The 14910-nt window shown below is 34.1% G+C and overlaps 1 long non-coding RNA gene and 1 pseudogene across 1 annotated transcript in view; one reads left to right on the forward strand and one right to left on the reverse strand.

Moving 5' to 3' along the window:
- The window catches only part of LOC116419765, a 220626-nt gene that overhangs the window by 109734 nt on the left and 95982 nt on the right, over nt 1–14910 (reverse strand). The gene's annotated exons all lie outside the window — the stretch shown is intronic.
- On the forward strand, nt 11246–12826 carry LOC100924948 (annotated as a pseudogene).

Here is a 14910-nt window from a genome sequence, read left to right on the forward strand (position 1 = left end):
ATAAAGAACATGTACAACCTGACAGTAAACCTGAAGACACAATCAAACTTATTAGAGCTCTGCACCCTCATGTCATCTGCTGATGTCATCCTATTACTTTCTGTAGTTCTACTACCACTGATCCCGTGATGCATTCAATCAAGCCTCACTTGGAAGAGGATAGAGATAAGCAATTTCTGACTGGCCTACATAACCTATAATTTACTATCCTATAGATGCTGCTTTAAAAAATGATCCTCCAATCTTGTGATAATTGTTTGTTTCCTTAACAAATTCCTGGAGGCACAAGGTTAAGGTTCTCTTTGCTTTTCATTTCTGGCTTAAACTGGGTCACCACTTTCCCAAAACAGGAATTTTGATCTTTGCCACTGTTCTTTTAGCTTAAAACACAAAAGAAGTATAACTGCTATCACTCTAACTGCTATAAAAAGGCAAAAAAAGAGAGGAAAAACACAATATACTCAGTCATCATGCTAGAAAGAAAATTTTCTAAAATCACAGAGGGTTTTTGTACATAATTTTGTTTATTTATCACATCCTTGGTTAAAATGGATATTTATTCTCCAGAAGGAGATTTCTTGCCTCGGGGACAAAGGTCTTTGGAATAAAGAGCCAGAGTCATTACATAAAGACTAATCTTGACAAAAACAATGTATAAGGAATAATAAGTCAGAAAATGTTTGAAGTGGCTAGATCATGGAAGACTTCAAAAACCAAACTAAGGATTTTATATTTGATTGTGAAGACAAGAAGGAGCTATCTGTGTTGACTAAATGAGGACAGGGTGATTTTTGTCACACAGGTGCCAATTTTAATAAGTCATTCTAGCTGTTAGATGATTAGAATAGAGAGATTTGAGGCAGGGGGATTATCAGGGCATTGTGGTGATCTAGGCTGAAAGTGATGAGAGCCTTCTTAGTTAGCTGAAAGGAGAGAATCTAGAGGGTGTAACCTCTTGAAAATGCACAGGAAAGAGAATATCATTGAGAAAGAGATTGCATCAAAGGCTGCTGGGAATTCTACAGGGATGAGGATCAAGAAAAGGTCAGTAGATTTGGCACTTAAGAGACTGTAACTAACTTTGGAGAGAACAGTTTTAGGGTTTGGGTTTGCTTTTATTTGTTTTGCATTTTATTTTATTCAGAACTTAAGAAATAAAATAAGTATTTCCATAACAGAAAAAAAATGAAGCCACACACGAATTCACAGACCTTTTATGTATAATTTGTTAATATAGTTATCACATAACTTTTTTTCTTTCTTTTCTACTCTCCAGATTATCATTATGCACACACATACATACATGTGTGTATATGTAACACCTTTTTTTATAACTTATTTATACACTTTTATTTATTAATTCTTTCTTTTCATGTAAATAGTCTCTTTCTTCATAGGCCTTTTGTAGATACTTTGGGTATTTATAATAATCAAAATGATTTAGTTGCTCAAAGTTGTTCTTAAAACCACATTACTATCAACAACAACAACAAAAAAGCAATTACTGAATTAGAAAAAAATTCATCCGGAAGAACAAAAAGTTAAGAATATCACTGGAATTGGGACAGGGGAATATAAAGGAAGGAAGTTTAGCAGTTTTAGACATTAAACTATGTTTTAAGCCATTATTATCAAAACTATCTGGTACAGGCCTAAAAAAAAAAAGAAAGAAAGAAAAGTAAATCAGTGGAACAGAGTAGAAATATTATTTACAACAGCAAATGACAAACTTATTTTAACAATTCAAAGACAAGTTTTGGGGGTAAGAATAAAATATTTGGTTTTTTAAAATGTCAGGAATGTTGGAAAACAGTCTGGAAGAAACTGGGCATAGACCTGTATTTTGCACCATTTATCAAGATAAGGTTCAAATGGACATAGGATCTAGGTATAAAGAGAGATTTTACAAGAATATTTGAAGAACATAGAACACGTTACCATATCAGTTATGGATGGGTAAACAACTTATAAATAAATGATGGAGAGCAGAGCTTCTTTTCGTAGTAATTTTTTAGGGAAGTTTGCTTGACAGTTGCTTGAAATGTCTCATCTTCCTTTCTCTATCTTTCAATATCTTATCCATGCCTTTGCAAATTGATTTCAAGTGTAGGGGAGATGTATAATGGATAATTTCAATTACATTAAATTGAAAAGATTTTCTACATATAAAACAAATATGGACAGTTTCAGTTTAATGATGAAGCCAGAAGACCAATTAGAGATATTATTTTTAAAAATCAATGAAAATAAAGAAAGTAGCGATTCCTCTAAAGAAATTTACCATGAAAGGAGAAAACCAAATAAGATGTGTGTGTATTTCATTTAGTTTGAGAGAAATATGTGCATATATCTATGGGCTGCAGAGAATTCTGAGAGAGATTCCAGACAAGTGAGAAAGTGAGAATTATACAAAGGGAGACTAAGCTGAAGAATAAAGGATTTAATGGGTTTACTTGAACATCTGAGAAAGATATGAATTAGATGAACCTCTCATCTAAAACAAAGAAGGTTTAAAAACCAACTATTTTATAATAGGACTACACCAATTCAAAATATAAAGAAGCAGAAATAATGCAGTAAAGTTAAAAAGGAAGGAATACCATGGAAGGAAAGGTTACAAGTAAAACCAATATAGCACTCCTTAATGAGATTAACTAAATTTGTAAATAGAAAAAAAAGTTGAATGTTGGTGTTACCCATCAATTAGGAAATGATTGAACAAACTAAACAAATTAGACACTAATCTGGTGAAATGCTGCTGAAAAATAACCAAAAAAAATTATTTCAGAGGATTCTGAATATAAACTGCTACAGAATAAAGAGAGCAGTAATAGGATAATAATTTATATAATATATATGTGTGTGTGTGTGTGTGCGTGTATGTGTGTAACTTATATGAGGATAATTACAATAAAGAAAAAGAACTTTTAATACTGCGAATAATGTAGACAGCCAGATAGTGCAGAGAACAGTCGCAGAATCAGAATGGAATCAGAAAGGCTCATGTTCCTCCTGAGTTCAAATCTGTCCTCAAATACTTACCAACTACGTGACCCTGGGCAAGTAATTTAATCTTGTTTGCTTCAATTTACTCATTTGTAAAATGGGCTGGAGAAATAAATGGCAAACCATTCCAGTATTGTTGCCATGAAAACCTCAGAGGAGGTTATAATATGTTGTATATGAGAGAAACAACTGAACAACACCAACATGGTTAATGTAATGACAAAAATTTCTCCAGGGGATCAAACATATCTACAGATAACCATCTGAACTTCAGTTTTATTAAGTAACCAATCCAAAGTCAAATAAGTACTATACTAAATGACTGAGACATATTCATGTAGAGGGCTGAAACTATTGAATTCAATGCACTGAGGTCAGGACTGCAGAGCCTTGAGGCTAACTACTGATTGGACAATACTCTATGCACATATGCTTGGAAAATGGTCCTTTCCACTACCCGTACTGGCTCAATGACTGGTGTATAGAGGATTGTAGGAGGGATTAGGGGGTGGAGTAAAGATAGCCAGGGACACACTCTCGGCCAAAACAAGGAAGAAGGCAGTCACTGAAGAATCTGCTTCCATCCTGTTCCATCCCACATCTGGAGACCTAGAATAAAGACTGAGGACTTTTGCTTATCCTGACTCCAGATGATTCTGGGGTGTCCTGGGTGCTAGCCCAGTCGTTACATATTCAGGTTTTTAATACTCTGGACACTAAATTATTGTTGTTGTTTTTAAAATATAATTTTAAGTATGCATGTAAAGATACATGTGCTTTTCTTCTGAGTTTATTTTTCTTTAAGAACTGCCATCTTTTTCACTTGGTGACCTCTACCTAGAGTCACCATTTTATGAAAAGGGCATGGTTTTTTAGCTTCTTTTCTATGTTATCTCTTTTAATTAGCAAATAAGCTTGGAATTATCTTTCTTTTTGTTTGAATTTGTATCTCCAATGTTTAACACAATGCCTTTATAAATGTTTGTAGGTGCTTTATAAATGTTTGTTTTTTTTCTCGCTTCCTGGAAATTATTTCCTTAAATTCAGTGTAATGCCTTGCTTTTTTTTTTTTTTTTACATGACCAAACCGTTATTTTGCTGTACAAAAAGAATCAGACTCTGAAATATTGTACAATTAGCTTGTGAAGGAAATCAGAAATGCAGGTGGGCATAAATATAGGGATGGGGAATTCAATGTAATGGTTTTTAGTCATCACCCAGAGTTCTTTCTCTGGGCGTAGCTGGTTCAGTTCATTACTACTCCATTGGAAATGATTTGGTTGATCTCGTTGCTGAGGATGGCCAGATCCATCAGAACTGGTCATCATATAGTAATGTTGTTGAAGTATATAATGATCTCCTGGTTCTGCTCATTTCACTCAGCATCAGTTCGTGTAAGTCTTTCCAGGCCTTTCTGAAATCATCCTGTTGGTCATTTCTTACAGAACAATAATATTCCATAATATTCATATACCACAATTTATTCAGCCATTCTCCAACTGATGGGCATCCACTCAGTTTCCAATTTCTAGCCACTACAAAAAGGGCTGCCACAAACATTCGTGCACATACGGGTCCCTTTCCCTTGTTTATGATCTCTTTGGGATATAAGCCCAGTAGTAACACTGCTGGATCAAAGGGTATATAATGCCTTGCTTTTTAACATCCACTCACATTCATCAAAATGAAACTAATAAATCACTGGATCTCAAATATATTCTCGCCGAACAGAGGGATATTAATGGGAACCTCTCTCACTTCATGTGTGTACATCATGTTATGGAAACAAACTAGTTATCAGAAGACCTATGATGGTGTCCCTACTCTATATAGTCTTGGATAAGACACTTAATGGGTCTCCATTAAACATATACATTTACTTAGCACATTCTATGCTATGAAGACTGTCCCAGGTGCTGGAAATTCAAATAAAAGCAAAAAAAAAAAAAAAAACCAGATCCCTTCCCAATGGGGAAAGACAACAATGAATAGGAGCTGAGGTATACCTGGGTGGGGATGGAGAGAAGGTACTCACATAGGGACATAGAGGAGAAGCTTGGAAGGGCTGGAGGTGTGCTGGGGGTGCATTAGATTTATTAGATGATCTCTGAGGCACCTTATAATTCTAACAATTCATGAGAGTATTTTATGATTGATGTGATCAAAATTCTTTGGTTTGCCCATTTTTTGCAGGTTCCTATAAAATCATATCAGAAATATGATTTTCAAGGAAGCAAAGTTAGTAGCAATTATAGCAGAACTGTGCATAATGTGAAAGTCTACATTTTTAAAAAACTTGCCAGAAAATGCTGACTCAAAATTTTCTATAACAAAATAAACAATATTCATTATAATAAAACTTACATTTGCAATATTCTACAAATATATGCAGGTATAAATTGACCAAAAAAATTGCTGGAATCTATTAGCACTGGGAAATCCTGCTACCCAGTGCAATGACAAAAAGTGTAATTACTAGTTCTAGTGTTTGAGATACCAATTGCTGAGATAAATTGCTATGAACTATAGAGGACTCTGAGTACTCCATATGGATTTAAATGCACTTACCGGGAAATGAGGTAGCTGAATAGTTCTTGTAATGCAATTTAAACACATGTAAGGTAATACTCATTGACAAATGTAGTCTAAACTTCTTACAGGAACCCTCAGCTTTCTATCTATTTGATCCTTGAGAAGAAAAGAAAATTGAAATATCATTGAAAGCAATGAAGATGCCAGTATAAGTGTTTGTTTTTATCTTGAATACTGTTTTTTTTTATATCTTTCAAATTAATTCACATTTTGGGAACTCCATGATTTCCAAATCAATATTGGCATGATAAGTAATAAATATATTGGTAACTAAAATTTCAGAATATGAAAATTTCTTTATAATATTGGCTATTAACTTGTAGATCTTCTGAGTCTCTAAGATATTTGTTTTTTGCTTTTTTACAAGGAAGATCACTGTTAACATCAACTGAATAAAGTCATATCTTTTGCCTAAAACACTTGGGAACAAAGGTCATTTTAGCTGTTTTATGTAGGTAATTATACAATCATAATATTGAGGAATTGTAGATCTACGGAAGTGAACTTAGATATAATCTAGATGAATTATCTTATTTTCATCATGAAAACAGAATGAAGGTACTTAATTTACTCAAAGTCACACCAATTGGAGGTGATCCAGCTGTGTTTTAAAACCAGGCTCTCTTGTTTCATATCCAATCTTCTTCCTACTCTGTGATGCTGCTTTCCTCATCAAACCTCCTGATTTCCATATTCATTTTCCATTATTTTTATTAGACAAATCCATAAGTATTTCCATAACTGTTCATTGAGAGATGAACTCAAATTTCCTACTTAAGTCTTTGAAAACCTCAACAGGATAGAAGTTCTTTATAAGTGGAAAATATTACTCAAAGATTATTCTTAGAATCATGATTGCTCAACTATCTTGTGTTCATTCTAATTTTAGAGTTTGCAAATTATATTTCAAAGTGTCTTGCAATTCTTTGCAGTAGGTAGAAACTTTCTTATTATTGTTGAGGGCCCCATTATACTGCCAGGCACCCAAATTAACAATCTACATCGATATCTTCCTTGATTCTTCAGCCTTTATCATCTATTGTATCAAATGTGTTGTCATATATTGTGGATTCTCTTTTCATAATCTCTCTCACATATAATCTCTTTCTCCTTTGTCACTGGGTACCATCCTGAAACAGGTCCTACTCATCTCAAGCATAGGTTATTGGAAGAACATTTTGATTGACCTGCCTTCCTCAAATCTTTCCTTATTTCAGTCTATTATCTACTCAAATCTATATTCTTAAATTATGTAAATTATCTAATTATCTAAATATTTCTAAACTATCTAAATAATCCAAATGATATCTAATCTAAATCTACAAATTATCTAAATATCTAATAAATTATCTAAATATCTAAATTCTAATTCTAATAATCTAAATTCTAATATCACACACATATGCATATACTCAATAAACTCTATTGGCACATGGCACCTCCAGGATGAAATGGGAAATCTGCAACTATCTTTAAAAACTCTTCATAATCTACCCTTCTTTACTTTTCTAGACTTCTTATATTTTCATGTAACCTCCCCATTATTTTATCTCATGGTACAAATCTATATTATTTTTCTCTCTTTCATGGAGTACTAGTCCTAGAGTCAAGAAGATTCATTCCTCAACTGTGTCCCCTGGATTCAATGTAAAATGTCTTTCCCAATTCTTAATAAAAATAATTCCTTATCTCTGTTGATCACCCCAAACATATATTTTATTTATTTATAGTAGTTTTCATGTCCTCTCCCTCATTGGACTGTGAGCTTCTTTGAGAGTAGGAAATGCTTTTTGTCTCCCTTTGTATCTATAACAGTTAACATAGATACTTAATAAATGCTTCTTAATTTGATTTGCTTTATGAGTCCAGTTTCAATAAAACCATTCAAAGATTTGAAGATCTCTCTCTCACCCTGTACTGAGATGTTACTGAAGGCCCTAATGATTCAGCACTTTGAATCTTAAAGAACCAGGGTGACATAAACTTGGGAGTTTGAAGTTAGGACAAAAACTCAGGTGACTCATGGTAAGAATCAGAAGAGAAAACTATCTCATTCCCAAGCCAAGAGAAGACAAAACATGGCAATGAATCAAAGTCCCAATTCATTAGCTAAACTAAGAAAGCTATGTAAATGAAAGAAAAGATCTCATAAGTACAAAATCATTGTACATGTAAAAGTACCATAAAAGATTCATAAGGATTGCAAGGGAACTCAAAGTTAAAATGAATTTTCTATATGAGAAACTAGAAGAAATAAAATGAAATGAAAACTTTGAAAGAAATTTGAAGAGCATGGCTGAGTGAAGCCAGGAAGCTGCTCACGCTCTCCTAGTTTTCCTCAGAAACCTCAAAACCTAATGAAAACCACATGAAAAAGCCCTTGAATAGAGTCTGATGGGATGAAACAACTCTCCAGCTAAAAATAAATTAGGACTTCAAGAAAGGTCAATCTTATTGGAATGAAAGGGATGCTCAGCACAGCTCATACAATGTCTAGGAAAGCCAATGAGAGGGTCTGAATCACAGCAGATCAGCAACTGAGACCCTCAGTTCTGGCTCAGTAGTAAAGCAGACCAGTGAGGCACCACCCTTCAGGCCCAGATCAGAAGGCAAATTGAAAGCTACGGAACCCAGGCTGTTTCCTGGAAAGAGCAGGCAGGGCTACCCCATGTTGTGAGCAAGACACCAAACACAAGGGGCTTCTGAGCTCAAAGCCAAGGCTGTTACACAAGAAGGTGTGGGCAGTCACCTTTACCCCAAGTGCAGAGGTTGATCATAACAGTCACAAAATGGGGAAGGGAGGGTGAAAGAGAAAGAAAGAAGATTACCAAGAAACAGAAAAGAAGCTTAAGTATAGAAAGCTATTTATGAATTGGAACAAGAGGTTTGGCAATTGTTAATGCTATAAAGTTACCCATACATATAACCTGTAAATAAAAGGCTATTAAATTAAAAAAAAAGAAAGAAAGCTATTTATGGTGACAGAGAAGACCATAATACCAACTCGGATGAGGACAAAGTGTCCACATGAGAAATCTCAAGAGTGATATGAATTGGCCTCAAGCCTAAAGAGGCTTCTTAGAAGGTCTCATGAAAGAGTTTAAAAGGCATATGAAAGAAAGAGAAGAAAAATTTAGAAAAGAAATGAGAGGTATACAAGAGAGAAACAACACATTGGAAAGGAAGAACAAAAATTGAAGAAAACACATCCTTAAAAAATAAAATTGGCCAAATGCAAAAAACAAACAAACAAACAAACAAAAAAAAAACCACTGCAGGAAACACTTTGAAATGTAGAATTAATCAAATGGAAAAAGAGAATCAAAAGCTAATTAAAGAAAATCACATATTAAAAACAAGAAAAAAAAGGATATGTGAGGAAATTATATAAAGATGGTAGAAGGGGTATGGGAAGCAGGCATCAAATGTGATGTTAAATAAAGTTTTATACTGATAGACACAAATAATGTTATATGAAAATACATCAAACACCATAGAGAAACAAGTGTATATGGGTACCATTGCTAAGGAGGAGGATAATTCTGGGGAAGAAATAGCTGCAATCAGAACACACATACTGATTTTAAAGTAGGGATAAGTAAGGATAAAGACAAGAAAACAAAAGAGAAGAAAAGAATTGAATTCTTAAGAAGCATCCATCAATTGGGAAATGACTAAATAAACTCTGGTATGTGAACTTAATGAATAATATTGTGCTGCTCTGTGGCAAAAAGTGAATTCTTTCTGAATTGTAGTATTGTTAGTATTAACTGACTCAAAATAAAATGAGCAGAACCAGAAAAACTATCAATACAATGCAAAAAAAACATTGCAAAGGAAAAAAAAAACTTAAAGACTTATGAAATTTGATCAAGATAATTACTGACTATGGCTCCTGATAATCTAAAATGAATAATATTCTCCTCTGATGGAGAGAAAATGGACTCAAAACGGAAAAAATGCAACATTTTTAGAGGTGAATACTGCCTGATTTCATTTTAATTGACTATACTTATTTGATAGAAATTATCTTTTATTTGTTTTCTTTTGAACCCTTCTCTCCCTTAGGAGGAATAGGAAAACTAGAATTAGTGCTGGTTATATCAGGAGAAAAATGAGGGTGACTGAAACATTTTAAATGTACATTAAAGACCACAAATAAACATAAACAGAAGAGTTTGAAAGTTATATATATATATATATATATATATATATCTTTATATTTAAAGAAAATATGTAGTACAGAATAGAGATTCCTAGTTTCATGTTATTTTTTGCATTCACTCTCTGCATGAAAAGACTTTTTTAGGTGTTCAATTTCAGAATAAAGAACTATTTTAAGTTAAAAAAATACAAGCACAAGTTATTTTTTTAGGATAACTCTTCAATGTTTTTTTAATCAATTAGAGAAGGAATTTCCATATATTTATGAATACATTGGAATTTCATAATCACAATTTCTCAAGGGTCTGTGCTAGAGAATATACATCATTTTCAAGACCTAAATTTCCAGCCATGCTAGATTCTAAATTACCTAATATAGTTTGGTTTTCTATTGGTTGGCAGTCTTTTGTTTTACATTGAAAGACAATTCATTTATGAATTTAATTCCAATATAGAGTAACTGACAGAACTCAAAGATCATACCATTTTTCTTTATATCACTGTTTTCAAGATTGTGACTCATTGTCCTATGATTCCAGAGGTCAACTGGCAAACAAGGTTGCCAATCTAGCCCATACATCAACAAATCTAGGGTAAAGAGATGTCATTTCTTGCAACAGTGCAAATAGGTTACAGAAATTGCACTCGCTGACTGGCTCTACTGAACCTTTTGCTCTGACCTGTCTCCTCAGTGTATTTAAGAGTATCTTTAAAGTGCACTCAGAACCCCATTAGTAGTAGATAGACAATGTCTTGATATATAGTGTTTAAAGAAAATCATAAGCCTACAAATGAATAATCAAATATTAGTTCCAAAGATTTATGTATGGCAACATATCCGGCAATTCTTAATGTAAAGGATTCTCTGTACCCCACTCCAAAATTCTATCACTGATGAGTCCTCTAGACTTATCACAGTTCTCCCCCCCATCCTTTCTTTTCTTCTCTCTCTTTATGGCTTTTAGTTATCAGTTCCTCCTATTACTCCTAAACTAGAGTAAAGAGTATTATTTGATTGATCAAAGAAGAGTTGAAAGGGATGGGGAAAAGATGCAAATATCTGCTCAGTATTTATGAAAGATAATTTAGACATATTAATATTTCCATATTATGTTTCTGAATATAAGATATTTCTATATAAGGACTTTTTGTGTATAAGTTTATGAAAAGTACAATATTGTAAATTATATTTGATCAAAATTCAGTTCAACTGAAACAATATGTATTGAATGTTCACTAATAATTCTTGTTAACTAGGTGTTAAATTTAGTCGTTTCTACCTACTAAAGATCACAACTGCTTTTCAATGTGTTTCAAAGGTCATGGCCTATGGCAAAGCCATAGAGATCTGTCCTAGTTAAAACTAGCTGTTTAATAATACCATATTGGAAAAACAGAAGGAAACAATAGCTATTTGAGAGTGATGGCGGCAGTCATTCTGGAGGCAGCAGCTGCACAGGAACCCTGAGGAAGACCTGCAAGGATGCTGTCTGTTCGAGTCGTTGCTGTCTTGGCCCACACTCTTGCCCACCAAGTGGGCTGGTCTCCAGAAATGCCTTGAGAGCAGCCTCTGTTGCAACCAGGAACCTCTATTCCTCTAACAGCTGCCTTCAAAAGTCTGCCACTGCTGAAGTGTCCTCTGTTCTGGAAGAGCATATTTTGGGAGCTGATACCTCTGTTGACCTTGAAGAAAATGAGTCCTATAATGGTGATGGTATTGTCCATGTACATGGATTAAGAAATGTTCAGGCAGAGGAAATGGTGGAATTTTCTTCAGGTCTTAAGGGTATATCCCTGAACTTGGAACCTGACAATGTTGGTGTTGTCCTGTTTGGGAATGATAAACTGATTAAAGAAGGAGATATTGTGAAGAAAACAGGAGCCATTGTGGATGTTCCTGTTGGTGAGGAACTTTTGGGTTGTGTCATAGATATGCTCTGGGCAACATTATTGATGGAAAGGGTCCGATTGGTTCCAAAACTTGTCAGTGAGTTGGTCTGACGGTCCCTGGAATCATTCCAAGAATCTCAGTGCATGAGCCCATGCAGAATGGCATTAAGGCTGTGGATAGCTTGGTACCAATTGGCCATGGACAGTGTGAACTGATTATTGGTGACAGACAGACTGGCAAAACATCAATTGCTATTGATACACTCATTAATCAGAAATGCTTTAATGATGGTGAAGAGACTTATAGATGCAGATGCCATGAAATATATCATCATGGTTTCAGCCACTGCATCTAATGCTGCTCCACTTCAGTATTTGGCTCCACTCTGGATGCTCTATGGGAGAATATTTCTGAGGTAATGGCAAACATGCTGTAATTATTTATGATGACTTGTCCAAACAGGCTGTTGCCTACAGTCAGATGTCTTTGCTGCTCCATCATCTTCCTGGTCCTGAGGTTTATCCTGGTGATGTGTTCTACCTGCACTCCCATCTGCTGGGGAGAGCAACTAAACTGAACGACATTTTTGGAGGTGGCTCTTTGACTGCCCTTCCAGTCATTAAAACACAAGTTGGTGATGTGTCAGCATACATTCCAACAAATGTCATCTCAATCACCGATGGACACATTTCTTGGAAATAGAGATGTTCTCCAAAGGTAGCCTTGCCATTAATGTTGGTCTGTCTGTGTCCTGTGTCAGTTCAGCTGCACAAACCAGAGAAATGAAACAGGTGGCAGGTACCATGAAGCTGGAGTTGGCTCAGTATCATGAGGTAGCAGCTTTTGCTCAATTTGGTTCTGACCTAGATGCTGCTATTCAACAACTGCTGAGTCGTGGTATGTGTCTGAGTTGCTGAAACAAGGACAGTATTCTCCAATGGCAATTGAAGAACAAACAGGTGGCCGTTATCTATGCTAGTGTTTGAGGGTATCTGGAGCCCAAAATCACCAAGTTTGAGAGTGCTTTCTTAGCTCATGTCATTAGCCAAAGACCAGTCCCTCTTGAGTCATATCAGAACTGATGGAAAGATCTCAGAACAGTAGGATGCAAAACTGAAGGAAATTGTCACAAACTTTTTGGCTGGATTTGAAGCTTAAATTCCCATAAATTTTATCAATTTGATTTTTGATGTGTCTTCTAGTGATTCAGTTCCATTCATTATAGGATTTTAATGTACCTAATGTACAGAAATCCCATTATAAATAAAGGGTTCCATGTTTTATTAAAAAAACAAGTGATGATGGGTGAATAATCAAGAATATATGTCTGGGGCAGAGGAAGGTGTCTGTGTTAATAGCAAAATCAAAACTACTTCATCATCAACAATCGAAAGTAACACTAGTCAATTTCTTTCAATCAAATGATGGAAGTTTAACATTAAGATATCCATTCAAATTATCATTTTCTAGAGGCTAATTGTAAACAGGGAAAATAGTTTTACTTAAGACATTAACATTAGTGCATTTAAAATTACTTCATTCTTCATAAGAGCAATATAAAACAGAAAAATGTATTTTCATTTGTGTGCAAGACTATAAAAATTAAGTGGTTATTATAATACCTTTCTTCTTATAACTACAATAACAACATGTCTATTTTCATTTGAATTATAAAGCACTTTCTGCATTAAAATCATATTAATTGTTTTATCTTTTTCATACTCTTATTTCAACTATGTCTAAATTTTCTTGAAAATTATGAAAAGTATGACATTTCATAAAATGAAAATTGAAGAGCTATACTAATTAAATTTAGATGGAATTTTTTTCAGTGCAAGGAGAATAGCTGATGGAAATAATTATATTTCACTATTAAATTGTTACATGAATATATTTAAAGTTAGAAATGCATTAGTTAGTAATGAAGAATAATGTGGATTATTTCAGAGATTAAGCACTCATTAAATGTCATGAATTATCAGGAGCATATTGTCACTGCTAAGGACAAAGAAACTATTATGAGGAAAAACTTATATTCACTAAACTTTTGAAAAAGATTACATTATTATATCCATGAGAGTATATATCACATCTCATATATTCACAAAATGCATGTCAGATGGAGATAAGATACTGCACAGAAATAGATTTCATGTAATGATTATTAATTCTAGGTATAACAGTATCATTAAATGTCTTGAATTATTCCCTTAGAAATAACGCTAAGACTAAAAGAAACTATTATAACAAACACTTTTATAGTCATACACTCTTTTGGGAAAAAAAGTGAATTAAACATATATATGCATATATGGATATATATCTACATCTATAGCCATATTCACACATACATATATGTACAGATGGAGATAAACATAAATGCACACAGGATAGATTCTTCATTTTCCAAAAGAATATGTAATTGTGAAAACATCATGTACTGTTGGTGTTTTTCTCTTCTTTAAAATAATAAAGGTTCTTGGTGGGAGAGAAGTTTCTCAAGGAGGTTTTCTGGAGACAGCCTTAGTTTCAGTTACAAGTAAATAATCACCCAAAATCGCAGCCAGCTGGTAAAAGTTCAGATCTTTTATTGTGTCCTTCAATATAGCCTGGTTAGCTCAGGCCTATTTCTCTACTTGGTTCTAAGAGCTCTTGCAGCTTTGTCCTTTGCTCCTGCCTCTGCTTTCTTCAGCCTCCAGCCAGCACCAAGGTAAAAGTTGTAAATGAATCTCTCTTGCCTTGGACAGAAGGCTTGTAGGCTTCCTCCCAGAGTGCTCCTCTCTGACCCTTGGGAATGTTCCCAAGAAACTAGCTCACTGGAGCTGTATTTATGCTGAGTGTAAAAGTCTGACTCTGCCTTCTGGAGGCAGGGATTAAGGAAGGTCTGAATTCAGATATCTCTTTCTAAACCCTGAAATCTCCCAAACATGTGAACTCCAATGAGTACTTAAATATTTCTTGCTTCTATGAGCTCTCTAAAGGTGTGAACACAAGCATCATTTCTATCAGTTGTACTTAGTACCTTGTTTCAAGTTCTGGCCCAAAATATCTCCTTCTAAGATCAAATTAATCATATTGAACCATGCTAAATTAGATAATTATTGTCTCTATCAACTCTAATGGCTTAACACTTTGTAAAGATTCCACCAATGTACATGTACACATGTACCCATATGTATGTACATGTATGTAAACAAATACATATATAGATTCATCTTCTATAAAAGTAAATGACTATGAAAATATTTGTTATAAAT

This window comes from Sarcophilus harrisii, chromosome 6 (assembly GCF_902635505.1).
Source record: "Sarcophilus harrisii chromosome 6, mSarHar1.11, whole genome shotgun sequence".
NCBI classification, from domain to species: Eukaryota; Metazoa; Chordata; class Mammalia; order Dasyuromorphia; family Dasyuridae; genus Sarcophilus; species Sarcophilus harrisii.